The 26151-nt window shown below is 38.6% G+C and overlaps 1 protein-coding gene across 7 annotated transcripts in view; it reads left to right on the forward strand.

The window, feature by feature from the left end:
- The window catches only part of COLEC10 (collectin subfamily member 10), a 445704-nt gene that overhangs the window by 144298 nt on the left and 275255 nt on the right, over window positions 1–26151 (forward strand). For all 7 annotated transcript variants that reach the window (XR_009697646.1, XM_061171635.1, XM_061171636.1 and 4 more), the window contains one exon: window positions 9946–10093. The gene's annotated coding sequence lies outside the window, so the exon portion shown is untranslated. The remainder of the gene's footprint in view (window positions 1–9945; window positions 10094–26151) is intronic.

Consider the following 26151-nt stretch of genomic DNA (forward strand, 5'->3'; position numbering starts at 1 on the left):
AAAATTATTTTTCTAGGTTTCTCCAAAGGGAAGAGAATATAGGGGTGGGGGAGGAATAACCAAACAGTTCTCAAAGTATACATTTATTCTTTGCAGTGTTAAGTACTACATTCCCATTTTCCTGAAATTACTGTGAACTCAGAGGCGAGATCTCAGAGAGAGCCTTTTGAAATTCTAAAAATAGTTTTTTTTTTTTTCATTTATAGCTAGAAGAACAAAAACAAAATCAAAACAAATAGAAAACAGGCTTGGTGCACAATTCTTGCCTGTAAATGTCCCCATTAGCTCAGTGTATGTGTTTTTGTTGGCCTTTGAAGACCCGAGGTCTATTACGGTTTTGTTGATGGCTAACAATGTTCTTGGCGCCGAGTGAGATATAGAAGAAGGTACCAGATCCGCCCAAAGGCGCTTGCAACCTAAGTTAGTAAAATACACAACTCGCTATTAGTCTTGACCTTGCTGGAGATTGGGCTTAAATATCAGTAGTACTAAATTCCAGAATATTTCTATTTATGCCCCTCTGGGTTGGGCAGGAATGACATTGTGGAGCAACTGTATTGCCTGGTATGCTTCCTTTCTTCCATTTTTAGCATCTCCGTCTTTCTTCCATACTACAGGGCTTTTTCCATGGCTGAGTCAAACACGTACATGGTCTCTCGGCATCCACTTGCTTGGATGTAACATTCACCTTCACTTTAGTTCATTATAGTCAACTCTCATTTTTCTCCACCTACTGCAAGTGGTAGGAAACAGTTTTGGCCCAGATAGATCCTAAATAATTTTTTTTATGTGGGAACAATTTTTCTTCTTATATATATTTGTGTGAACACCCATGACACTTCAAACAAAATAGTGAAGAGTGTGAAGACCCCATTAGACAGGGATTGAAAACTGTCCAACATCCTCTGCCCATGTAGTTTTTTTTTTTTTTTTCATATTGGTAGGGAAGGAAAATATTACACCTCAGACTCCCGGATGTTCATACCTTTGGGAAGGGTGGGTGAAGTAGGAGAGGTAGTGGGGGGAAGTGGAGAATCACTGGTGGGGCAGAGCCTGGAAAAAGGAGGCAGGAAATTCATAATTTGAAAGCTAATTTTTTCAAATGGCTGGTCTCAGGTTATTGCCAAGGGGAAGTCTGTATGAGAAAGAATAAGTAAAAAGAGCTGTCTGAGAGTTAAGCAGATTGTTGATCTTGCCTCTAGTCCATATATAACCCCTGCTTATAAGCAATCAGAAGTGTGCTGGGTTTGGTATATAAAGCTAACTGAAATCTGCTGCTGAGGATTAATCTGCATCAGTGAAACAAAGGGACTATGGCTGCATGCAATAGCATGGATGAAACTATTCCCATATTGTTATTTTCATCACAGTTAAATATATCTTTAATAATCATTTTAGAATGTAAATTCTCACCTATTTAAAAAATTTTTGGAATGGATTATTTGAGGTAGAATCATTGGATCAAGGGATATGAACATTTTAAGACTTGATATACTCTAAACTTTTCAGAATTATTAAAATTAATTTACATTTTCATCAGCTAAATTTGATGATACCTGAATTGCTTGGATGAATCTTTTTTTTTTTAAGATTTAATTTTATTTATTTTTGGATGTGTTGGGTCTTCGTTGCTGCTTGCAGGCTTTCTCTAGTTGCGGTGAGAGGGGGTTACTCTTCGTTGCGGTGCACGGGTTTCTTGCAGTGGCTTCTCTTGTTGTGGAGCACGGGCTCTAGGCACGCGGGCTTCAGTAGTTGCAGCACGTGGGCTCAGTAGTTGTGGCTTGCGGGCTCTAGAGCAAAGGCTCTGTAGTTGTGGTGCACGGGGTTAGTTGCTCCGCAGCATGTGGGATCTTCCTGGACCAGGGATCGAACTCGAGTCCTCTGCATTGGCAGGCGGATTCTTATCCACCGTGCCGCCGGGGAAGTCCCTCATTTGGATGAATCTTATAACCATATGTTGAGCAGAAGAAGCCAGACACAAGAGACTAGAGACTGATTAATTCTATTTAAGAAAAGTTCAAAATCAGGTAATTAGTCTATGGTATTAAAACTCTTGGAGGGGTGGTGACTGAAAGAAGGGGTGATGAAGTACCCTGGGATGTTTGAAATGTTCTGTTTCTTGGTCAGGGTGATGGTTGATTGGGTGTGCTCCCTTTGTGAAAATTTATCAAGCTTTAACATTGTAATCTGTGTATTTTTCTGTCTATATTTTGTACTCACTTTTAAAAAGATTACTTAAAAATTGTTTATGTCTATTAGAGAGATGTTTGCATGCATATGTGTTGTTTGGAGCCACTTCTGCTAAATTGTTGAATTTGCTTGTTTTTCAAATTAGTAGCTGACTGACATTTGATTTCTGGGAAGTGTTTGTTAAGTAAATAATTTCCGGTTAAAGAAAGGAGCCAGTATGTCTTGGACAGTAACCTGATGGTTACCTAAGTATTATGGGTTGGTATGTGCCCTTATCGCAATCAAAGGCAGTTAAGCCAAGAACCGAGTGAGCTTAGGGTGCTGTTATGAGTTCAGGAGCAGAGCAGTGAGGCTAGATTATGGCAGTTTCATGGGAGATGAAAAATGATTTGTCCTCCATTGTTCCTCAGATCCTGAGATGTGTGAGAGCTATTCTGACCCTCCTTCACTCCATGGCCAACTTCTGTCTCTCTCTCTCTCACTGGAGGGGAGTAGGCATTTAAAAGACTGTGGTTGACCTGGTATATAAGAGATCAGAGAGAGAAGAAATGACACAGGAATGAGAAGGGAGAGGAGGGAAACAAAAGGGAAAAGTGAAGTAAGCCAGGAGAGATGTGTCGAGCTAATCTGGAGGTTGTAAACTGTAAAGAAAGACCAACTAATAATGACAAGATAGTAAGGTCTTCACGCTATCCTATTTTTAAAAAACATGTTCAAAATATACTTACTATATGTTAGGAACTGCCTCCATGCTATCTGCCCTATATAATTCCATTTAATTTTTTTAAAATAAATTTATTTATTTTATTTATTTATTTTTGGCTGCATTGGGTCTTCGTTGCGGTGCGCGGGCTTCTCATTGCGGTGGCTTCTCTTGTTGCCGAGCACGGGCTCTAGGCACGCGGGCTTCAGTAGTTGTGGCTCACGGGCTCTAGAGCGCAGGCTTGGTAGTTGTGGCACACGGGCTTTGTTGCTCCACAGCATGTGGGATCTTCCCGGACCAGGGCTCGAACCCGTGTCCCCTGCATTGGCAGGCGGATTCTTAACCACTGCACCACCAGGGAAGTCCCTAATTTTAATCTTATAAAATTGAAGGATCAGGAGGATTTTGAACACAGTATGTTAGACTCCAGTCTACACATGTTCTTATTCACTAAAGCAAACCCTCTTATTCAGAGCCCACTGAGTCAGAATAATGATGCAGTGTGTTAAGTACCTACAGCATCTCAAGGACCGTTATTTCATCTTTTATTTTATAAAATCTTATTGTAGTAAGAAACGTAACTTGAGATCTGCCCTCTTAACAAATTTTTGAGTGTGGAACACATTATTGTTGACCACAGGTGCAGTGTTGTACAGCAGGTCTCTAGAATTTATTCATCTTGCTTAACCGAAACTTTATGCCCGCTGATTTGTCACTCCCCATTTCTCTCTTCCCCTGGCCACTGGTGACCACCATTCTGCTCTGTGATTCTACGAATTTGACTATTTTATTTATTTTTTAAAATTTATTTATTTATTTACTTGGCTGCGCCACGCGTCATGTGAGATCTTATTTCCCCAACCAGGGATCGAACCTGCGCCCCCTGCATTGGCAGCGTGGAGTCTTAACCACTGGACTACCAGGGAAGTCCCTGAATTTAACTATTTTAGATACCGCATATAAATGGAATCATGCAGTATTTATCTTTCTGTAACTGGCTTATGTCATTTACCATGATATCCTCAAGGTTCATTCATGTTGTCACATATTACAGAATTTCATTTTTTAAAGGCTGAATAATAGTTCATGTGTGTAAATACCACTTTTTCCTTATCCATTCATCTGTCAATGGACATTTAGGTTGTTTCCACATCTTAGCTATTGTGAATAACGCTGTGAATATTGTGTTAATATCGCTTTCAGATCCTGATTTCAGTTCTTTTGGATAAATACTCAGAAGTGGGATTGCTGAATCATATGATACTTCCATTTTTAATTTTTTGAGGCACCCCCATAGTGGCTGCACCATTTTGCATTCCTACAACAGTGTACAAGTGTTCCAATTTCCTTTGTACCTATACATTTGTCTCCACCAACATATTTCATCTTAAATAATTTGTTTTTGTTCCTTCTGATGGATATGTGCATATGGCTACATGTGGTTCCCTGCCCCCATTTGTATCTGCTACTTGTTAACTGGCTGTGACCTTATCGTTTGGGATTCTAACCAACGGCAGGGCTGCGTGGAGCCACTCCAGGCCGCATGGACCCTCTGGCCACTCTGGTCTGGACTCATTCCTCCTCACCATCCATCCTCCCCACCAGGGCTTGTCTGGAACTTTACCAGCTCCCAAGGGTAAAGATAGGTCACTGGGCAGATGACCATGTGCCTTTAACTGCTGACCCCGATTTGTGTGTATTGGCTTTGAGGGAGGATTCTTGTGGCTTCTTTTTACTCCAGGTTTATATTTAAGCAAAGATTAGATTTGCTGCACTCTTCTAACTGACACATGAAGGGTTGGGTGTGCATCATTGGATAGTATCTCACAAAACCAATGGGCTATAGAAATCGATTGGCCCAAGTACACGTGATCAACTTGAGCATTCACATTTGAATGACTAAAAAATTTTGTAAAGGTCAGTTAAAGGATCATCACAAGTATTTGAGTATCCATGACCTGCAAGTATTATGCCAGGTAATTTTGGGGATACAGAGGTGTGATGTCAAAGGCTGGAACGAAAACAACTGAGATCAGGCTGTCAAATACTGTACTGAAAAGCAAACTGTGCTGAATGAGGTAATTAGGAAAAGGAGCTACCGATGGGCACATGCTAAGATGGGAGACATAGTCACTTTAAAGTACAGGTAAAGTGATCTTTCCATATGCCTACACGAATAATCACTTCTATGTCTTTGCAAATCAGATACAGTGATAATTGGTGGTTTGTGTAGAGTATGTCTTCACTGGCCAAATAAGTTAGGACATGCTAGTTTAAGCAAATGCACGCAGATTTTCTCTAAATAGGATCTTTCTGAGCTTTTTTTAAAATGATGCTTTCTAAACTCCAAGAGAGATGGATTTTCTAGTATCCTACATGTTTTGCACCTTGAAAACATTTTTATATGAGATATCTTCTGGAACTAGTTTTTAGAAAGTCTGGAGATAATGGTTTGACATTTTCCAAGTCATCTGCCTGTCATTTCATGTTCTTCTTTCTTTTAAGTCTGAAGGAGAAAATCCAGGTAGCATAATGTAGTGGAAAAGGGACCAGAGAGTAGCCCAAGATCTGGGCTCATCACTCAAGGTTGTTTTGGTTTCACCTACTAGGAAGATAAATCCACCCCTGCTATCCTTAAAAAAGTGAACCTACATGAGACTCATTGACCCAGAGACTGCACCATCCAAAGGTTTTCAGGTTTTCTAAGCTAGGGAACAAATCCAGCTGTAAACCCTTTAGGTGCATTCCAACATGCATTTTTCTTTTATTTACTCAAAATGCTCAGCTCTGCGCACTTATCTTGTGGTTCATTTTGTGTTTGCCCAGAACAACGCCCCACAAATGGAATAGATAAGTGTTAGAAAAGTTCTAAAGGGATGTGTCGGTTCAAGTCTCCTATTTTACACGTGAAGAATCTAAACTTTCTTTGGAGTTTGACTTTCCCTTGGATTATAATAGTAGTTAGTGTGATAATGTCACCTGATTGAGAGTCTGTGCCACTTCCTATAGTGGCACACAGAGGCCCTAGGAGCTCTCTGAGGTTTGAATCCCTTGACACAAGGCTAACCTATGGGAAATGCCCAGGGGAAATTCCTCAGTTTCACCCAGATCCTCTTACTTTTCTCAGACATAATGATTAAATATAGTTACTCTTACCTCTTGGGGAAAAATATTCAACACAACCAATTAAGATTCAAAAACTCCATCGGTCTGTTAGGGATTTACCTAACTGTCCCAGAACTACAAACCTCCCTCCTAAACACAAAACAAAATAAAACAAAACCTATTAACATATCTTAGATTCTATTATATCAAGGGTCCCAGGAAATGATTGAGTATAACACTGGAGGGTTTCAGAATAAGCGCTGGGGAAAATGCATGGTGTCTGTAAACCTCAAGCAATTTAACTGTGGCTGCCAAGGCATCCACAGAAAGAGTTTTTCAATTGGTATATTTATACTTTCTTTACTTAGTATTGATTCTAAATAAGGATAAAACCCATCCTTGATGGGAAGCCGATGAGTAAGAACAGATGAATTAAAGTTTGTTTTATCTTCCCACTTTCCTTTTGCTGTAGCCAAAAAAAGCCTTCCTTTTAGAGGCAAACGGGATGTATTCTAGAGGCACTGACTGCCACTGCTTTCAGAACAACTAAATGATGAAGTGGTGGGACAGTCCAGGGCAACAACAGGAGTGCTGGGTTGTGGTGCAGGTCCAGGGCTTTGGAAACTTTTCATCTGTAAAACTGGGGGAAATAGACCATCTTGAAGGCCCACAGTTCTATGAACTTCCCCCACTACATGCTGTATATTGATGCCCAGGCCTGCCATTTTCTAAACCCTATATTCCTCTTAAAACACCTGCTTTGGAGCCACTGATAAAGCACGTGCGCTCTCTCTCTCTCTCTCTCTCTCAGGTCTTGCAACAGACTGATTTCACCTTATGTATTTGCTCATCGATTACTTGTAGGATTGAGAATAATCTCTGAGTAATTTCCCTTATGGCAGAAAATGAGTGGAGAGAATGAATGACCAAGGTGTGATTGTTCAGACATCGTCCACTCATAGTTGTGTGTGTGTGTGCTATATACAAACACCATTAAGTCAGACCTGCTCAAATAGGAATTGTGATGGTTCTCCAAAACTAGGGTAGGGTTCGAGTTCATCTGTGCTTCGGGTATGCAATAAAGTTTGTGAATATGCAGAGAGATCATGTCCGTACTTTAAAGAACAGTCTTTTCCAACACTCTGGCCATTCTGCCCCTACCTAGGTATAATCCGCCCCTACTCGCAGCCTGTTTTCTAAGTCCTGGCACACAGCTACTCTCCCCTGTGAGGTGACACTGCTGGGGCTTGGCTGATATGTTTTTACTTCCTGGAGTTCCCTTCCTCTCCCTCTTTCCCCTCTGTAATCCCGCTTATCTTATATGGTTCATTTAAAATGCCCTGAATAAAGTCACCTCTCATTCTCCACCATCTGGGTTCACTGTTCTCTTTCCAAGAGTTCCAGAGTTCAGGAGCTCCATGATAATCTATTCATATATCCAATAGAGTACTTATTTCATTCTGCCTGATATCATAGTAACATGTTGAAACAGGGATAGTAAGAGAGTAGAAAAAGAACAGACTTTGGAAATACAGAGGAGATTTAACTCTGGAAAACTCTAGCTGAAAACTGTCAGGCAAGTTATTGAGCTTGTTCGAATCTTAGTTTTCTTCTCTCTAAAATGGACATAATAACCACTTTGTCAGCATAAAATGAGCTAATATATATAATGAGCGTAACACCATGCTTATTGTATGGTGGGTGATAAATATAGGCTGTTATTATCAATAAAAATGATATAGGAATTTTATCTTTTTGTCATTTTCTTAGTGTTTTCACTTTTGGAAAACTGTATCTGTTTCAAAAGTGTTTGTTGAATAAAGAAACAGCTCCCTTGACATATTTTAAATTCCTGTTATCCCTATAGAGCTGCTATAAAATTTCATACAGTCCTCCTAAATGAATAAAGAATAGAAATGTTTGATGAGGTAAGCAGAGGTGTGATGAAATGATGACACAGTTTTTCCAAACTATTTAATTTATTCACCAGTGTAGCAATTCCATGAGGCAACACTTGGGATTGATGTATTAAATCATCTTGAGACGATTGTCTTGAGAGTTTTCTGTGCACTGGACTCTGTACTTGGAGGATAGCAATGTTCAGCAATAGCAACTGATAATTATTGATCATCAGTAATTATGCCTAGGCCCGGACATAGGGTTTTAGATGGATGAGTTAATACAAGCAATACCAACAATAATTTTACGAGGCAGATAGTAATATTGTCCTCATTTTACAAAAATGAAAGTGAAGCCCAAAGAGATGGAATAACTAGTCCAAGTTCATAGAGATAAAATGGCAAATACTGTATTCAAACCCAGGCACCTGACTCACCAAATCCACTGCTACTACTAATGCCAGGCGAGACTTTGTCCCCAGGCAGTTTCCACTCTAACTGAATAAAGGCAATCAGTGCAATGTAATACAGTCTCCAATCCAAGGAACTCTTAGGTGATTTGGAGCACATAGGAGATGCCATCAGAAAAGCAATGGATTTGCTAGGCATTCTGCCTTTTTTCCCCCCAGTTACTTCCTCAGTTAGACTAGAAAATTTCTTGACTAGTTATTGGTGGGTTTTCCCCTCACTTTCTCATAGAACTACTATGATTCATTTAGCTGGAGGTTTCAACTGAGTGGGAAAGTCAGCCTTTGGTCATGTTTACTCATTGGCTATGTATAGGAGTTACATTCGGTCATTCAAAGAAATCAAACATTTGATTGTATTCAGAACAATACTGCTTCTGGTCTCTGAACTAGATAACACTTCTGCTATCTCTAGTTCCTCTGAAACAGTTCTGCAAACACTGCAGCAGCTATTCTCAGAATACTTTATGCATGAACTTTGATTCTTTTAAGTGTGGCTATGGAAAAACCAAAGAGAAAAGATAGAATTAGTATAGCAGCAGCAGGCTGGCCAGACTTAATTCAGATCCTACATGTACAACAACTTTTCTCAGAGCCACTTAAAGAAACCATTAGGATTCCAAGGAGAAGGAATGATCAAATAAATAGGTGTCTTTCTCTCACCTGTCTGAGACAGAACTAGACATTGCCCCCTTCTAGTGACCCATATTAAGTTCTTTACACACAAGTTTTCCTTGGATTAAGGTTTTTGATTTTCTGTTACATGGCTTTGTTTGTACCTTGTCTTAGGGGTTGTTTACCTGATTAATGAATGCATCATACCTGATTGCCACTTGGCAGAGAGAGAGTTAGTTCTAATACGGAGAGATGGAGGGAAGGAGTCCAAAGCACAGCTGGAGACAAGCTAAGACATGCTGGAAAGCACTGATAACCAAGGGAAGAATACCTTTACAGTTGGGAAGAAAGGGAGTTGGGAAATAAAATTCCCTTTTGCCTTGAGCTAGTTCAATTGTCTTATTTACAAATATTACTACCATTCATTCATTCTTTAGTTAGCCTTCACTCTTCTCCATACACAGTACAAGGCAATCACCAAAAGAAACACGAACAGGAAGGAAACTTGGTTCCTCCTTCAGGTTCACAATCTAGCAATGGACACATGTGTGCACAACTAGGGTTGCAGAAAGCCTGGTTTTACAAAGTAGATGTGCACACAGTGGCACAGAGCTGCGGAAATAGTGTCCTTTTTATCCGGTTCTCCATAAAGTGAAATAGAAAATGGAGAGCAGGCGTGACTGGAAGTCTGGGTGGAACTTCTCCAGCTCAATTCATGCTTGGCGGAATTGCCTTCAGTGCTGTGGAATTGCCCACAGCCTGGGGAAACCTGCAAGCAGTCCCTTGGCCTCGTGGGAATTTTGTAACCTGTTTTGCTAAGTCTGACTAAGGCACGGTGTGCAGGTAGATAATGAGAATCTAGCAATTAGAGCTAAGTTTTCTGTACTTTTTATGTTCCAGACACAATACTAGTCTATTTAATGATCTTGGCAACCCTATAAGTGCTTTTATTATTCCCATTTTACAGGTAAAGAAACTGATGATGAAGGAGATTAAATAATGTGCTCAAGGACATACAAGGTACATGGCAGAGCTGGGATTTCCTTCAGCAGTCCAACTTTATGTCCTAAGCCTTAATCATTATGTTCCTGGATATGCAGTACTTCATAACACAGGTAAGTGGAACCTCCATTTGCAAGTAGCTCTAAGAGCATACAAGCATACTATGCCAGGGATCCAGAGGGGTCTGGGAGTGCTAACTGTTAGAAAGTGAAGCATGTACCATCCTGGGATAGACATGGTCCTTTGGTTTTGGGGGGATAAGAGAAGCCAAATATACAGACTTCAGCATCAGTAGTGGTTGGGAGCAGGTGTGTGGTTAGAAGTACTTGGAATAGTGTCTTCCTGGTGATCCAAAAACTGAGTTCTGCAGCCTACTGATGAACCCATTTTGAAGAAAGGCTGTGGTGATTTTCTTTGAGCCTAAAATTTCTTGCTCTCTGCTCAGACAGATAGGCATCTTTCATCATTTTAGTGTTCAAATCCAATATTGGTATCAATTGAATAGGAAAACGGTAGTTATTTTTCATTCAATGGATGAGTTTAAAATAGATATTTTTGTTTTGTCTGTGGGAAACTATAATGAAATTGAACTAGCCTTCCAAATGCAGGTTGCCCCATGTAATTAGGTGGATAAACATGGCTGTAGAAGTTAGAACTGCATGAACCTTTAACAAAAAGCAGAGAAAAGAATATTATAGACATTTATTGGTGAGGATATAATTCTGACCGTGACCAAAGGAACAATGTTTCCTTGACGATAGCTTTACCTCTAGCTTTAGTAAATATGTGACTTTGTTTACTGCCCTGAAAGAGTGTGTTTTCAGTTGAAGATAGTCAGTATTCATTTTAGCTTTTGACATCAGAACTAGAAGGCACTGATGTAAAACCTCTTATTCATTTAAGTTTTCTTAAGGAGTGCCTTGATTTCATGTGGAAAAGAAGCACAATTTAGGGTACAAAACAGAAACCTGACTCTAGTGTTTTATATACAAGGTTTAGGTCTTTCTTTGAAATGAGGGAGAGTCTGAAAAAATGTGATTTCTTTCTGTGCTGTATCTCCTCCAGCCATTTTTAGTGAATTGCGTTGTACAGTGTTTACTCAAGCCAGGTTTCTCCTGGGTATTTTCGCCCCTTTGAGCCCTCTAGTCATCCTGTCAATCATTTTATGTGTTTTAATGTGTTTTATGTAGTTGGCATGTGCTTCACAGGTAATTATGAAAATAACAGTGCAATAACACCCTTGCACAAATATCTTTAAGCATTAGTGAGTAGGCCTGTGGGAGAGAAACTGAAAGGCGAGACCACTGGGCCAAATTATAAATGCATTTGAATGTGATGAACATTATGAAATTACATTGCAAAAAGGCTCTGTTTGCGCTCTTGCATCGAGTGCATGAAAGTGTCCATTTTCCTGCACTTTTGTCATCACCAGATATTATTTTTTACTTTTTGTACATACAATGGGTGAAAAATGTCATCTTAGTGTTGTTTTAATTATTTCTAGTTCCTCGGTAACCACAAGGTTGAATATCTTTTAATATTTATTGGTGATTTGCTCTCTTCTTTTTTTGAACTGTCTGTTCAAATCCTTTGTGCGTTTTCCTAGTGGTTTCAGTGCGTTATTCTTAGGCTTATAAGAGCTATTAATATTATGAGTATTGATATTTTTTGTAAATATTTTCCCCCACTCTTCCTTGTTTTTTGAAGATCTTTATGATGTCTTTCAAAGTATCTAATTTGAAAGATTTAGTAAAATCTACCAGTGTTTCTATATGTATTCTTTGAGTTTTGTGTGCTAGACTTTCATATCTATATATATAGATATATATATCTCCTATAGTTTTTTCTAGTGCTTTATGTTCATAATTCAAGCCATAATTTATTAATAGTCTTATTAGCATCTGTTTCCTTCTAATGCTTTTTGAAGCTTCTTATATACATTTAAGGCTTTCATTTGTGTATTTAATGAAATATATAGCTTATTTTTTTTCAAATAGATATCTACTTTTTCCAACTGCCATTTAAGTAGCACATAATTTTACCTCTAAATTGAAGTATCACCTTTATCACATAATACATTGTTATATATGTTCATTTCCAGACTTTTATATTCTGTTCCAATTTATTTGTCTATTCCCGACAGTCACCCCAATGTTTTAATAACTGTCACTTTATATTTTGATTTGGTACATTGAGTCGTTTCTTTTGATACAGAATTTTTTGGCTATTCTTGGAAGGTACTCTTTTTGTTAACTTTGGGAACAGCTAGTAAATATCCTGTTGAAAAATCTCAGTGGAGGTTTGGTTGAAACCACATAGTATATGTAGACCCGCTAGAGAAAAGAGAGTCATTTTTCCAAGCAAGGGTGTCTCCTTGCACAGGATGTCTGCCAGCATGTTATCAAGAACTGGTGCCTCTAAAATGTTTGCATTGCTCAACACTCCCAAAGTTAACACTGAAGAAAAATATTTCTCTTCTCTCCCTTAATGAATGTTAAGTCTAAACCCTGCCTCATTTCATCCGCAAAATGAAACCAAGATCCTAGGATGTCTGCCTGGGTGAGTTCTGGACATATCATTTGAGAAGCTTTGCCACCTGGCTCTAAAGGTGATTCACAATGGGATTCCTGCAGGATGTCAAAATGTTGGAAAAATTATGAAAACCTGGGACTAGATTATTTAGATTAGATTCATCACATTTTCAATGAAGACCAATTTTATTGGATTACATAGCTTTTATCTAAGGCTGTGCACACATGACTCCGAGAGTGCCACCCAATTCAGTTAATTCTCATTCAGGAAAATTATTAGTAAAATTCAACAAGACAACCTACAAATACATTATTTGACATTATATACACCAAAATTACTAGATAAATTAATAAACTTTTCACTTTTCCTTTTCTTCCTTCCAACAATGCCTTATTTTCTTTTTAAAAGATTGGAGAAAATAGATCCAATCTCCAAAGTGTAGTTTTTACTTATTATAGTGTTGTGAATTTTATAAATTGCAAGCAAATCTGAATGTTGAAACAGCTTGAGTAAATAAATTTTTGTATCTCCATGTAACATAGTTATTATACAGCATTTTGAAACAATGAGAGATGGTTTGTTGTATGTAATGGCATGAAAGGTTGAAGCTATATTACTGAACAGAGGTGAATCAATCTGTTGGAAGCATATAGGATATGATCCATTTTTATTTAAAATAATTTGTAATAATTTCTATTAAACACCACAGACATATTTAAAGAAATATGAAAAACAAGCACTCATCTTGGAGTTGGGAAGTATAAAATTATAATTCTACCTTATACATATTTATATCATTTAAAAATTTTACAATGAGCATATATAAGTTCTATAATGAAAAACAATAAAAAGTTTCATTTTGGAAACCACAATTTTTAGATATTTATTAACGGTCTTACTTCCTTTAAATAACCTTTTCTTCTAATCATAGATTATTGAGAGTTGACTGTGGTTCAGAAATCATGTTTTCTTCTGCTACAACACTATCTGTAGATCCAATTCAGAAGTATTAGCATTATTACATTTCTTGAAAGATTACTCAGTGCCAGCCACACAACTGTGTGTATTACATCGCCTCATTTAATCTTCAGAACATTCCTTTGGGCTAGATATTGTCTGCATTTTAAAGTTAATCAAAACTGAATTTGAGAGTATAAGTCATTTGCCAAAGTCCTTCAACGAATTAATCAGCATAGTAGGGAATCAGACTTTAGCTTCTGATCCCAACTATGGCTTCCCCCAATATCCCACAAAAAAACAAAAACAATTTCCATATGGAAATTCATAAACACAAACTAGAGAGACTTTTCAGAATTCAAGGCCACAACCTTTCTGTACTTCTTTTGTAGATAACTTAGTAAGTTTGCCCAACAATCAGAATGGGTAAAGTGCATAGTTGACACTGTGGAAAATAACTATTTGCTTAGGTCTGTAGCCTTCAGATCTGTTTTCTTGGTGAAAAAATCTAAAGCCAAGCATCATCATCTTTCTGTTAGTTTGCTAGGACTGTGGTAACAAAGTGCAACAAACTGGGTGTCTTAAAGAATAGAAATGTATTGTCTTACAGTTCTGAAGGATAGAAGGCCAAGATCAAGGACTTAGCAAAGTTGCTTCCTTCTGAGAACTGTGAGAGACATTCAGTTTCGTGCCCCTCTCCTAGCTTTTGGTGTTTTGCTGACATTCTTTGGGGTTCCTTGGCTTGTGTAAGCATCACCCCAATCTCTACCTTCATTGTCACATGCCTCTGTCCCTGTGTGCCTGTCTGTGTCCAAATTTCCCCTTTTTATAAGGACACCAGTTATATTGGATTAGGGCCCCACCCTGCTCCAGTATTGCCTCATCTTAACTAATTACATCTGCAATGACCCTATTTCAAAATAAAGTCACATTCCGAGATATGGGGGTTAGGACTTCAACATATAAATTTTAGGGAACACAATTATGCCGATGACAGAGAGTAACTTCCTTCTCCCTGGGCCCGAGGAACATGCTGCAGGATCCTCTCTTCACATTCATAAGCTAGATGTCCCTCTGCACCCCACTGTCTGTGGGTGAGAGCATCACAGTTCTGTGCGAAAGTCCTTCAGTATTCTCTATTTTCCTTCACTGTTTAGACACTTTGAAGAAGACATTTGATTTGAGCTTCTTGTTTATACTGCAGTCTTCGCTTAGGCAACCTGATGCTAGCTTTGCATGGTTACTTGGGAGGTGCTGTACATTTTAGATTAGTTTGCCAGGCTTTGGGGGTAAAACTAACTTCATTTTTCAAAACCATCCCATTCATACTTCAGAAGAAATGCAGACCTCTGTATGCAAAACATTATACTTACTGGGGCTTCATACGTTTCTGAGGCAGGACCCTCATCTTAAAAACTTACAGTGTCAAACGTATATATATATATATTTTTTTTTTTTTTTCTGAGTTGCAATCTCCTAGAGTAACATAGAAAATAACTAGAAGCTTTGAATTGGAATTAGCACTAGTCAGTAATTTCTTGTACCTAAATAAAAAACCCATGACCTTTGGATCAGGTTTTGTGCTTAGATGTAGCTATGAGGATGTTAAAAAAACCCAAAAAACAAAAAACTCATGGTGGCAGACACTGAGACACTGCTACTTTCCTGCATATTCCTTCTCTCTGCTTCCAATTAATGCAACCCACTTTTTAGTAGAGAAGCAACACTCTCTATTTTCCTCTAAGGAATTCCTTGTAGCCAAACCTGTCCTCGCCATATGACCTGGTTTTGGCTAAAGAAATGTGAGCAGAAGTCTACTGGATAGAGCTTTTGGAGGAGCTGTAGTTTTTGTTTTTGTTTTTGAGGAGTTGTCTTTGGTTTTTGGTGGTTTTTTTTTTTTTTTTTTGTCTCAAACTGTGACACTATCATTCTTATGGTTGTAAGATGGTTGTTCTACCTTCATCTGAGCTGTAGTCAGAAAGATGAGGGAAACATAAAGGGCAACAGCTACATGCAGCTAAGAAAGCTGGAATGAGTTTTGGTATTTGAGGACTTTCATGAGCAGCTGCGACAGCCCTGAACTTCCCTCCTCTGGACCTTGTTAACATGAGAAAAATAAACTCTTACTGGTTAATATGCTATAACTGGATTTTTGATACATGCCGTTGAGTTCAATCCTGACTGATGCATCAACCATCTCATGTTGGACAATATAGTGCCACCAGCTTGAAAATGCTTCTACTGTTTCCAGGAGGGGCTCCCATCAATGGGCTCTCACTGTAAGAGTGGCAGCTACTATGACTTCCAACTGAGAGCAGTGGTGACAGCCTCCAGAAGTCTGGCCCTCAGCAGCACCTCTGGGAAGCAGTGGATCTTTGAATTCCTTGTCAAAGCTTTAGTGTCTCTCATATGTCTCCAGCAGGCTCCAGGCAGATGCTGGGTCCATGTTAAAAGGTCAGCTCAAGGTGTTTTTCCAAGAATCCTTGGAGAGCATGTACCTGTTGAGTTATCTCCTATATTAGTTGGATAGCACATAAGTCTTTCAAAGAAAAATTCTCTTAGGGAACTTTCTGAAAGCTCTCTGGAATTGGTCTGAGAAAATAAACTGAAATCCCACATGGTATCATAATTTTAGTGTTTATCTACTTAATTTTGCATTTTCCTGAACCCAGCACATCTCCTAATGCATGTAAGTGGGAATTCATAGTCTTTAGTTGTTTACCATTTTTCTGGAGCATCAGGAATTAAGTAATTAGTAGGCCTGACAAGAAACTCTTTTCTTCTTTATAGTTATCCTTTGAGACATAAGGACATGGTTGGCAGGGGATGGGGGAAGGAGGAATTGGGTGTGACTACTGATAGTCCTGAGGTAGCAGGATAACTTTTTGGAGTGGTGAGATTGTTCTGAAACTAGATAGTGGTGATGGTTGCACAGTTTTTTGAATCAACTAACAATCATTGAATTGTACACTTTAAAAGAGTGAATTATATGGTATATAAATTATATCACAACAAAGTTGTTATTTTAAAAACAAAGTCAAGAGCATCACCACAGAGCCACTGAATGAGAAATTCATGGTGTGACTTGGGTTCTTTATATGATTCTGATTCATATATGTCGCACCGTTCTACCCCTGAGGGATGGAACTCCACACACGTGCACATACACATGCACACACATATGCCTATATAGAACACCAACTACTGTGCTAGGGTTCTTTTAAATGCCTTTGCTTTCTTGTCTGGTTTCAGCCTGTAGCCTCATGTCCTACAGATAGAATGTTGCAGAACATAGTCTAGGCATCATCGAATGCGACCATGAAATATTGCCCATGAAAGCTTTATTTCTACTTTTCCACCATTCAACTTCTTAATACACTGCTCTTGAGAAGTTATTTTGCTTCCTGGAATTTGAGTTGAAATTTAAGAAAAAAAAATTGAAATGCCCAAAGGGTAAAGTTTCTATTACTGTCATGAGCTTTCTAAATTATGGGACACTCAGAGAAAGTGTAATAACCTCACGAAATTGGCTATTAGACTACGTTTTATTCATCTTTGAATTCCAAATACTTGCCTGATGTGAACTTGATGATCAATAACTCTTTTGAAATGGACTATTTCTATTTGTCATAAGGGAAAACTTCAGATACTCTCTTAACTAACCTCCCTCCATCCTTTCCGCCTCCCCAAATGAAGTGACTTGCACAGGGTCTCTTACCTTTTTTAATCGGCAAGTTGTGGCTAGAACCAAGGTCTTGTGTCTCTGCAACTGGTGCCATTCTTTCATCTTCATTCCAATCATCAAAACACAGCATTGTTAAACAATATTTCATTTAATGGTGAAAAAGTGCTGCAGGATTATGGACATCCTTGGTGACAAACCAGATCTTAAGTTTGGAAGATCCTGGGAATAAATGTTCAAGAATGGAATTATATTTCAGCAGTTCGTGGCTTAGAATTTAGTATTTTTATGTTGACTTCTTTATATTAACTGGATTTCCATGACTCTGTCCCCTTGGATTGCAGTTGTAATTATGTAGCAGTTAACATCTTCTCTGGGCCCAGCACATCCCATAATTAGCTGTGTTCTCTCCACAGCGTATGACTCAACCCTATGTGGTTCTTCTATATCAAAGGCAGGGTGGCCAGATTTTTTTTAACCGCAATAGTTGAGCATGTAGTGGCAGATGGCTGCACAACCCAAGTGCATTGGGTCCTTTTGAAGAGTAACCTCACCAAAAACAAGCAAACAAACAAACAAAACCAAACCCTGAGATTTATTTTTAAAAAAAGGAAAGAACCTTCTTGGGGATGTTTCCAAACACTGCATCATTTAAAAGGAAAAGCATCTCCCTCTCTCTCTCTCTCTCTCTTTTTCTTTTTTTTTGGAAGAACTAAAATAGAAATAAATGAGTTAGAACTTTGAGGTCAGCCTTGATCAGGAAGGAGGGCACTTCCTGGTTTCTAATCAGAGGTCTACAGAGGCTTACTCCTTTGAGCTAGGGCACTGGCTGTAATGTAGTTTGTAGTGGGAAGAACATAGGACTGGGGTCAGGAGACTCAGTTTCTTCTTTGTTCTGCTGCTAATTAGGTATCTGAAGCTTTCTGAGCTTTGGTGAATCCAACTACCTGAGATCATTTATGCAACACCACTATTGTAAATGCAAGATCTTATATTATTAGGCCAGTTGAAAAATAGAGCACCTCAAGCTCCCTCCTTACATACACATTAATCTACATCTCCTTGTGAAGAACCCTAGGGAAGGAAAAGACTCAGTAGCTGCCCTGGTAAACTTATTACAGGCTTAGTGAAACTCACCATCGGGGAGTTCCTTATTATATTAGTAATAACATATCAGAATGTAGAATGTTTTATTCACCAGAATTCCATAGGGAAAAACAACTATATTTGTGGGGAAAAGCACTTAGAGTGGAAGGCTGGACTCCATGGGCATAAATATGAGCTTTCCTGCCCTGTACCACTTAAGGGAACAGATTTTCTTGCCACTGCTCAGAGGGAGGGTAGAGGAAGAGGGAAGAGGGTGATAAGGCTCATACGATGATAGGGGTGCTGCATGATGTGCAAGGTGACACTGCCCATAACCCTCAAATACTGAATTTTCTCAAAAGTGCATAGATGCTGGTGTATGTGTGTGAAGATGGGAAAAGGTAATTAGCGAAGTTGTGAAGGAACCCTATTTTACACTCACATTAATTCTGAATAATATCAAGCTTGGGTATAGGAAGGAAGCAGAGAGAGATAAGAGCCAAACTTGGGGATTGGCCGGAATATTATGAGAGCTCTGAATTTCCGGTCTATGGAATTGGACTTCAGATCAAAGTCAACAGGTCTTTAAAAAGCATTTATAACTTAAATATACCAGCTAACACCTATGATGTGTGCACTTTCCACATTCCAAATACTGTGCCAAATGCTGTAGTGCATTTCATACATGCATGCATGCAAAATGCAAAATGCAAAAATTATTCCTTTAAATCTTTACATGAGCCCTGTGAAGTGGGTACTACTATCTCAATTTCATACTTGGAGAAACTAAGACTCAGAAAGTTTACATAAATTGTCCAAGGACATACTTAGATTCCAAATATGTGTGAATATTCATTCATTAATTATTCATTACCATAAATATGTATTGAGCACTTTCTCTGCTAGACATCAAAGGGTATACAAAGATGATTCTAAAGTGAATCTTGCCACCGTGTACTTATTTTTAATCATCTAATAGGAGCTATAGGATAAGGACAGGGCCATGTTATCGAGACAAATAAGGCATGGGCCGTGTGAGAGGTTTAAATGCTGGCAATTTCAGAGGAATCAAAGGTCTAATTTCCCCCACGCCTTGGTGCAGTCTGAGTCCTTTTCTCTTGTGGTGCTGAAGAATAGCTAACTTATTTCCTAGATGTGACCCAAAGTTGTGTGTTCTCTTGTTCAGTTATCATCAGTCATGACAAGGATTCCACCTCTTCATTAGTTCCAATACTTTTATCAGTCTCTGTTGAAAATCCTTCAGGTCATGGGCTGTGGTCCCCTCAGAAAGCATGCTGCATTTCACCCTGTACATTCCCCATCCAGCGTTTTTCCTCTCTTCCAGCTCCCACCCTCGGTTCTTGTTTTTCTCTCATCTTCCTCCTTATCTCTTGGGCAGCATCTCTCCTTCCTCGGGCTACCACCTCTATGCATTCCCTTTCCAATCCTACCCTGAAGAGATCTTAAGGACCTATTTTCCCAGCAAAGTAGATCTCTTTAAGGTAGAGTTTCCTTGTTTGGGATGTCTTATTTTATTGCTAATAAGACAAACTTTTCTTCATGTAGATTTTTTTTTGTTTTTTTGGCTGCACCGTGAGGCATGTGGGATCTTAGTTCTCCGACCAGGGATCAAACCCGTGCCCCTTGCATTGGAAGCGAGGAGTATTAACCACTGGACCACGAGGGACGTCCGTAGAATTTTTTTTCATGAACTTCTAGACCCACCTGAGCCTTCTACTCCTCAATTGTCCCCTACCTTCTGAGGCTTCTCTGAGATTTCCTTTCCTCAACCCCCTTCCTTGATTTCAGCCATCTTGATATTCTACTGCTTATTAGCTCATGATCTCTCCTAAATATTGGATAGGGGGAGTATGGATAGTACAGTAAACACAAACCAGCCAAATATTTCATGAGCAACTTTCATAAAAATTTGGAGGGAAAAGCTAGAGGTGGCCTGCAGATTGCTTTTTATTTAATTTTCCCTATATCATCAATTCTAAAGTAAAGTTCACTTTCCAGAAAAAAAGGGCCCTTTCTTAATATATCAGTGTGATATTATAAAAACAATTTTCTATGTTGGAGCTAGTACTGGCCCTGAAGTCAGAGAGACTGTATACATCTCAGCTCTACCACTTCATAGTTCTCTGACTGGACAAAATTATATTCAACCGCTCTGGGTCTCAGTTTCCTCATCTGTAAATTGGGATGATAAAACTGTATATACTTCATAAAGTTATTATAATGGTCAAATAAGATAAATATGTATTTAGAACAGAGTAGGTGCTCAATAAATGGAGGCAGTTGGTTAGACTGGGAATCTAAAACCTGTTTACTAAGGAAAGCAACTTTTGCAAAAATATAAAAATTCTCAAATTCCCACATTCTCAATGACTTTTACACACCGATATTAAAAGGTAATGAATGGGTTGGCTACCCTTTGGTTTAATCCAGTTACAATTCTGTAGATATATAATAGGAGTGTTTATAATTGAGTTACAAACTTAGAGAAGCTAAGGTTGGCATTCATAGCTGAAAAAAATATCCCACCCCTGAGTCTAGATTTCATATCTCTGCAATTCATTTCCTGAGAAGCCTTCCAACTATGTGATTTTCCATAGCTGTAGGCTTTGTTATTATTATTTAAGGACTCTGTTGGGCAGTTCTGGAAGCTGCTGGCACAAGTACATGGTGAGGGGTGGGCTCAGTATGTAGGGCGGGGCTTTCCAATTCCAGGGGAGAAGATTGTTCGTAACAACAAGGTAGATATGTATCTTATCTGGGATATAAGATCTATGTGAGAAAGTAAGTAGGGGTCCACAAAGAGAGTGTGCTCACAAGCTGAAGAGTAATGATTGAATTTAATAAAAACTTCCATGTACAGTAAAGCTCCATGTTCATGTTTGTCTTTTACATAAGAGAGTACAAGGTAAAAACCTTTGAACCAATTTTTCTAACTTTTATTGGCTTGAGATGCCTGGTATCTTACAAGAAAAGAGTAAGGTAAAGTGATCAAGGAATAACAAGTAACTGCCATCATTTATTAAGAAATTATTATGTTCCTCCTATTTATATAAAGTAGATATTCTTATTTTCCATTTTACGGATGAGGGTTGTGAGATTTAGTGATAGTAAATGATTTGCCTAAGGTTCAAGAACTAAGAAGTTATTTCCAAGAATCCATCCGTTCAACAATTTCCTTCCATCCAAAAATATACACCAAGAATTGTTTAGTGATATCATTTGCCTTTATTTTGTCCTAATAGTTTCAAAAGACATTTTACCAGAGACATATTTAGGAATGCTTAATATGGAAGAATCCAGTTTGAAAGGTGTGAAGATTTCTTAACTTTTTCTATACAACAGAGTAGCTGGTCAAGATAGCTTCTAAAATCCACTTCTATGGAAAAAAAATTTCTTTTGATTCTACAAAGCCCAATACCTCTTAAAAGCACAAGAAAGTTAATAATGAAAGATACATATTCAGTCCCAGAATACTGGAAGTCTTCAACAGATTCAAGAGGAGATAATGCCATACAAAATGCAATCTGATTCTTTCTAGAATTTAGCTTCCTTGAGGGTATGAAATCTTGTCTTTCTCTACTTCAAAGCACTAATCACAGTTTTTGTGCTGTGCCCTTCAATTAAATTTTATTGAATGACTAGGACTTATACATATCAGACATCTCCAAAAGTCTTCTTTCCATGTCTCTTTATGATTAAAGCATTTTATCACAAAATAAACAAACAAACATGAAACAGAACAAGGGTAAACACTTCTCCAAACATACAACATAGGCCAGTACATTAAGGAAAGTGAGATTATGATTATTTGAAATTTTACTGTATTAAAAGATGGGACCTCCCATTATTGACTGATGATCGCTTAGCGAGTTTTTCTATAGGTCGACTCCTTTCCCATGATGGTTATTTCCATTTTTTTGGCAAAGAAGTGGATTAGATAGGCAAGATTTAAATCCTTCTACTTAACCAACTAGGCTGACTCTAAACTCTATTCCTTCTGCTGCATTGTACTCTCTCCTAGAACTGAAAATCAGTCCTGAAGTTCAGGATAACTTCCTTATACAGAGATTGCTCAGAGGTAAAGAATAATCCTCTAGAGGTATCTGGGCCAGCAGAATCAGCCCACACAGGAGCTTTTTAGAAATTCAGACTCTTGGAACCCACTCCCTCCCTAGTACGTCAGAATCTACTTTTCACATCATCTCATGGTGATTTGTATGTAGACTAGTGTTTAGAAGCACTGCCCTAGAAGCGTGCAACACACATACACACGCACACAGCATCTCACAAGGTGTTTCTTTAGAGGATAAAACAAGATTGTGCCCTTTCAAATAAGCCTCTTTCCATTCTTGGTAGTGAAAAATATCTGGACTGTTTTGATTTCCATCAGGAATATGGCAGAAGATCAAAAATTTGTGCTTTGGATTCATCCACTAATTTATTCTGCCAGATTGCTTTTACATTATCAGTGCTGAGGAAATTCAGCCTCGCCGGGACAGTTTCTCACTGGAGGCACCGACGTTCACAATCTTTCCTGTAGAAGGCGAAGCAAATGGGCCTGGACATAGATATTATGCATTCTGATAGCAAAGCAACAATCTTGCATGAACTACCTTGGAGCAAAGTGGGAAGAGTTCTGTGTTAATTTTTTAATGTCTTTTTAATTAAAAGTGTCAAACCGTAGTCCCTGAGTTTCACTGAGAGAACTGGATTCTTCTCTGTTATCATCCTTGAAATGAAAACCAATTGAACAAGCCATTTATTATTATTTTTTTACTCTTTTTTTTTTCCTGGTTTCCTTGTTTCTAGTTTTTCTATTTTTGGTGCATTTCAAGGTGAAACCCAGTCATCATTATTTGTTAACTTTGTTAACTTTGCATTTAAAGTCATCTTGGAACACAAAACAGATACCCACCTGTATCAGTCAACTGTGACCACAGTAATACAGCATAATGGCACAAAACATCCCTAGCATTCAACAACAAGCATTTGTTTCTCACATCATGTCTGCAGAGGTGGGGGCTTGGCTCAGCTAGAAAGAGCTTGATAAGGGCAGCTACCTGCTGTGGCTCTGGTCCACGGGTCTCTCATCTTCCTCCTGGGACCGGCAGGCTGGGCATGCTCTTCTCACAGAGATGCAGAGGTCAAGGGAGCAAGCAGAACCATACAAGATTTTTTATTGCCTCATATCAGAACTGAACACTACTGTCACCACTGCTTTGTTCTATTGACCAAAGCAAGCCACATGGCCAAGCATGAAGTCAGAGGGCAAGAAGATTTATTCTACTTCATTTATGGGAAGAATTACAGAATCACATGGTAAAAGGTATGGATGGAGGAAAAGGTCTAGAACAGGGGCCACTGCTCCAATCTATACCATCTACCACACTTCCTGTCTTGTTTTCCTGAGATTTCTGAAATTCAGAGATTCCCAGCCTCACATTTCTGATAGCAGTAGGCATTCTGGTATATGTAACATGATAGATATTGCATGATTTCTTTCCCATATGCTGAAAAGGGATCTACTTAATGCTGTGAGCTCGATTTATTCCCAGTCCTCTTTTATGCTCATAGTTAACGTGACATTATAGAAAACCATGTCATACTACTTGCAAAATCATTTCAGTTACCTGGTATTATGGATTTTTTTTCCTTGCCTGATATTATAGCCTTTCCGAGATGATCAGACCACATTAGGGAGAATTGCTGAGTGTAAATAGTGGTGAATAATTCAAACGCCAGTCATGAATCTATTGAGAAATAAGCTCGAGATAGAAAATTCAAGGAATTCTTCTATGTATTAACAATATTAAAATCCTACTTTTCAACAACTCTTTAGATTATAAAAAATCTTCTTTAATATTCTGCTTAAAGTACCATACGAAGAAAATGTTTTCCATAGTTTGGGGAAAAGACTGGCTTTAAAGTAAAGCAGAATGATTGTCTTAGGTGCTATGATTTGAGGTCTCAATATCTCCCTCATTGTCGCCAGTGTCTAAAATTTCACCCTTAGAAAGTTACTCTTTGGGCTAAGATTTTATTGATTTTAAAGATATTTACCACCTATAAGTGACCAGCACCAGTGGATGAGATGGTTTCTTGGTGAAGACCATGGGATCCCCAGAACCTTTGAACATGTAGTGATAGTGGATTATAGATCCAAGGATGCTTCCTGTTCTCATGTACCCAGTACCCTAAGCTAGTATCAAGGAGTTAAGTCCTTTATACTGTATTTCAGGATAATGGAGCAGGAGCAAAAGTTATAATGCAAGCTCTGTAGGGTAGGAGAGTATTATTTCTAAATTCAGGAACCATAGTTACCTTTGAAGATTTGAAGAAAGCTTATATAAATTATATGAAAAATACTCCTATGAAATTTTACAAACATGGATCTCTTAAAACCCATTCATGAATTAAGAACCCATGGAATAAAGATGAGGATTTTTAGAGGCCCCTGTGCCTCCTAGGTATTTCTCTATGAGCACACAAAGCTACTCTTATTGCTGATGCCCTGTAAGGAAATAATTTATAGAGATATGACTCATTGCATTTATGAAGTCCAAGGGGATAAAAGTGACCTGATTCAGGGTCAAACAAGATGGGCAGGGAACTGATGTTTCAGTTATGCTGCTGAATATATTAAAAGAAGTCAGGCTTCAGCTTATAATTATAATATTTATTCATAAATGGTATTGATTGGCACTTTGTCTTAGGAACACTTGTCTGCCTGAGTTATATTTCGAAGTTCTCCTAGTCGTGACACTTTGAATAGGTGGTTGAACATCATGCCTGCTTGATTTAGTTAATGGGCAATGATGGACCTGCTCATTGGAAGGTGTGTCAAGACAAAGTGGATATATGTCTGCAGTTACTACCAGTAAGTTGAGCCCTTCAGGGACTTCTGGATGCATGCACCAGTTAGTAGAAGAAAACAAAACATGACCTAGCAAGCAGTGTGGTAAAGTGAAAACGCTGTGGCTTTAGGGTCAGATAGATCTGGGTTTGAATTCAGCTTCACCAGTTGTTAACTATATGATCTTAGGTTGGTTATTTAATTACACTGAGCCTCAGATACTTCATCTGTAGAATGAGGCTGAGAATACCTGTTTCACTGTTCTGTTGTGATAGTGCATGTAAAGCACTTAGCTTCAGGCTTGGTACGAAGAAGATGCTCGATCTTTGTTCTTGCCCTCTTTAAACATAGGACACATTCTAGATAAGTACTGTCCAATAACGGATTAGTTTCTTTGACTGAAAGATCATCAAGAGGGTCTATATTGGACAGCCTCTGTACAGGGAGCATCCGGTGGGGAATACTGAGAATGTGAGATGCCAGGAAAAGGAGGCAGCAGGATTAAAGGAACTTGGGATCAGCCCAAGGGGACCTCCCTAGTGATTTTTTTCTTCAGAGCCAGTCCTGAGTTTTCCCCCTATCTCTTCAAGATCTACCTATTCCCAACCTTTAACTATCCCAACTGGTTGCTTCACACTGGTCCAGAAGGAATGATGTTGAAACATGACTGATTTTCTCCCCACATTTTTCACTTTATCTGCAGAGGAGAGCTGTGTAACCCTCTCTCTGGAGGAGTTTTAGAGAATTGGGAATATAATTGTAGCAAGGAATTTTATATTTTCCCAGGCTAGGATTTCTCAGCATCAGCAGTATTGACAATATGGACTGGGTAATCCTTTGAGGTTGTCCTGTGCATCCTAGGCGAGCATGTTTAGCCGCGTCGCTGTTCTCTACCCACTAGATGCCAGTAGTGCCCCCTGCTCCTGATTTGTGACAACCAAAACTGTCTCCAGACACTGCCAAATGTCCCTTGGGGAGAAAAATTGCCCCCAGTTGAGAACCACTGTTATAGCCCAACATTTTATTCAATAAATGGCTAT

The sequence above is a fragment of the Eubalaena glacialis genome, chromosome 17 (genome assembly GCF_028564815.1).
Source record: "Eubalaena glacialis isolate mEubGla1 chromosome 17, mEubGla1.1.hap2.+ XY, whole genome shotgun sequence".
Lineage (NCBI taxonomy): Eukaryota > Metazoa > Chordata > Mammalia > Artiodactyla > Balaenidae > Eubalaena > Eubalaena glacialis.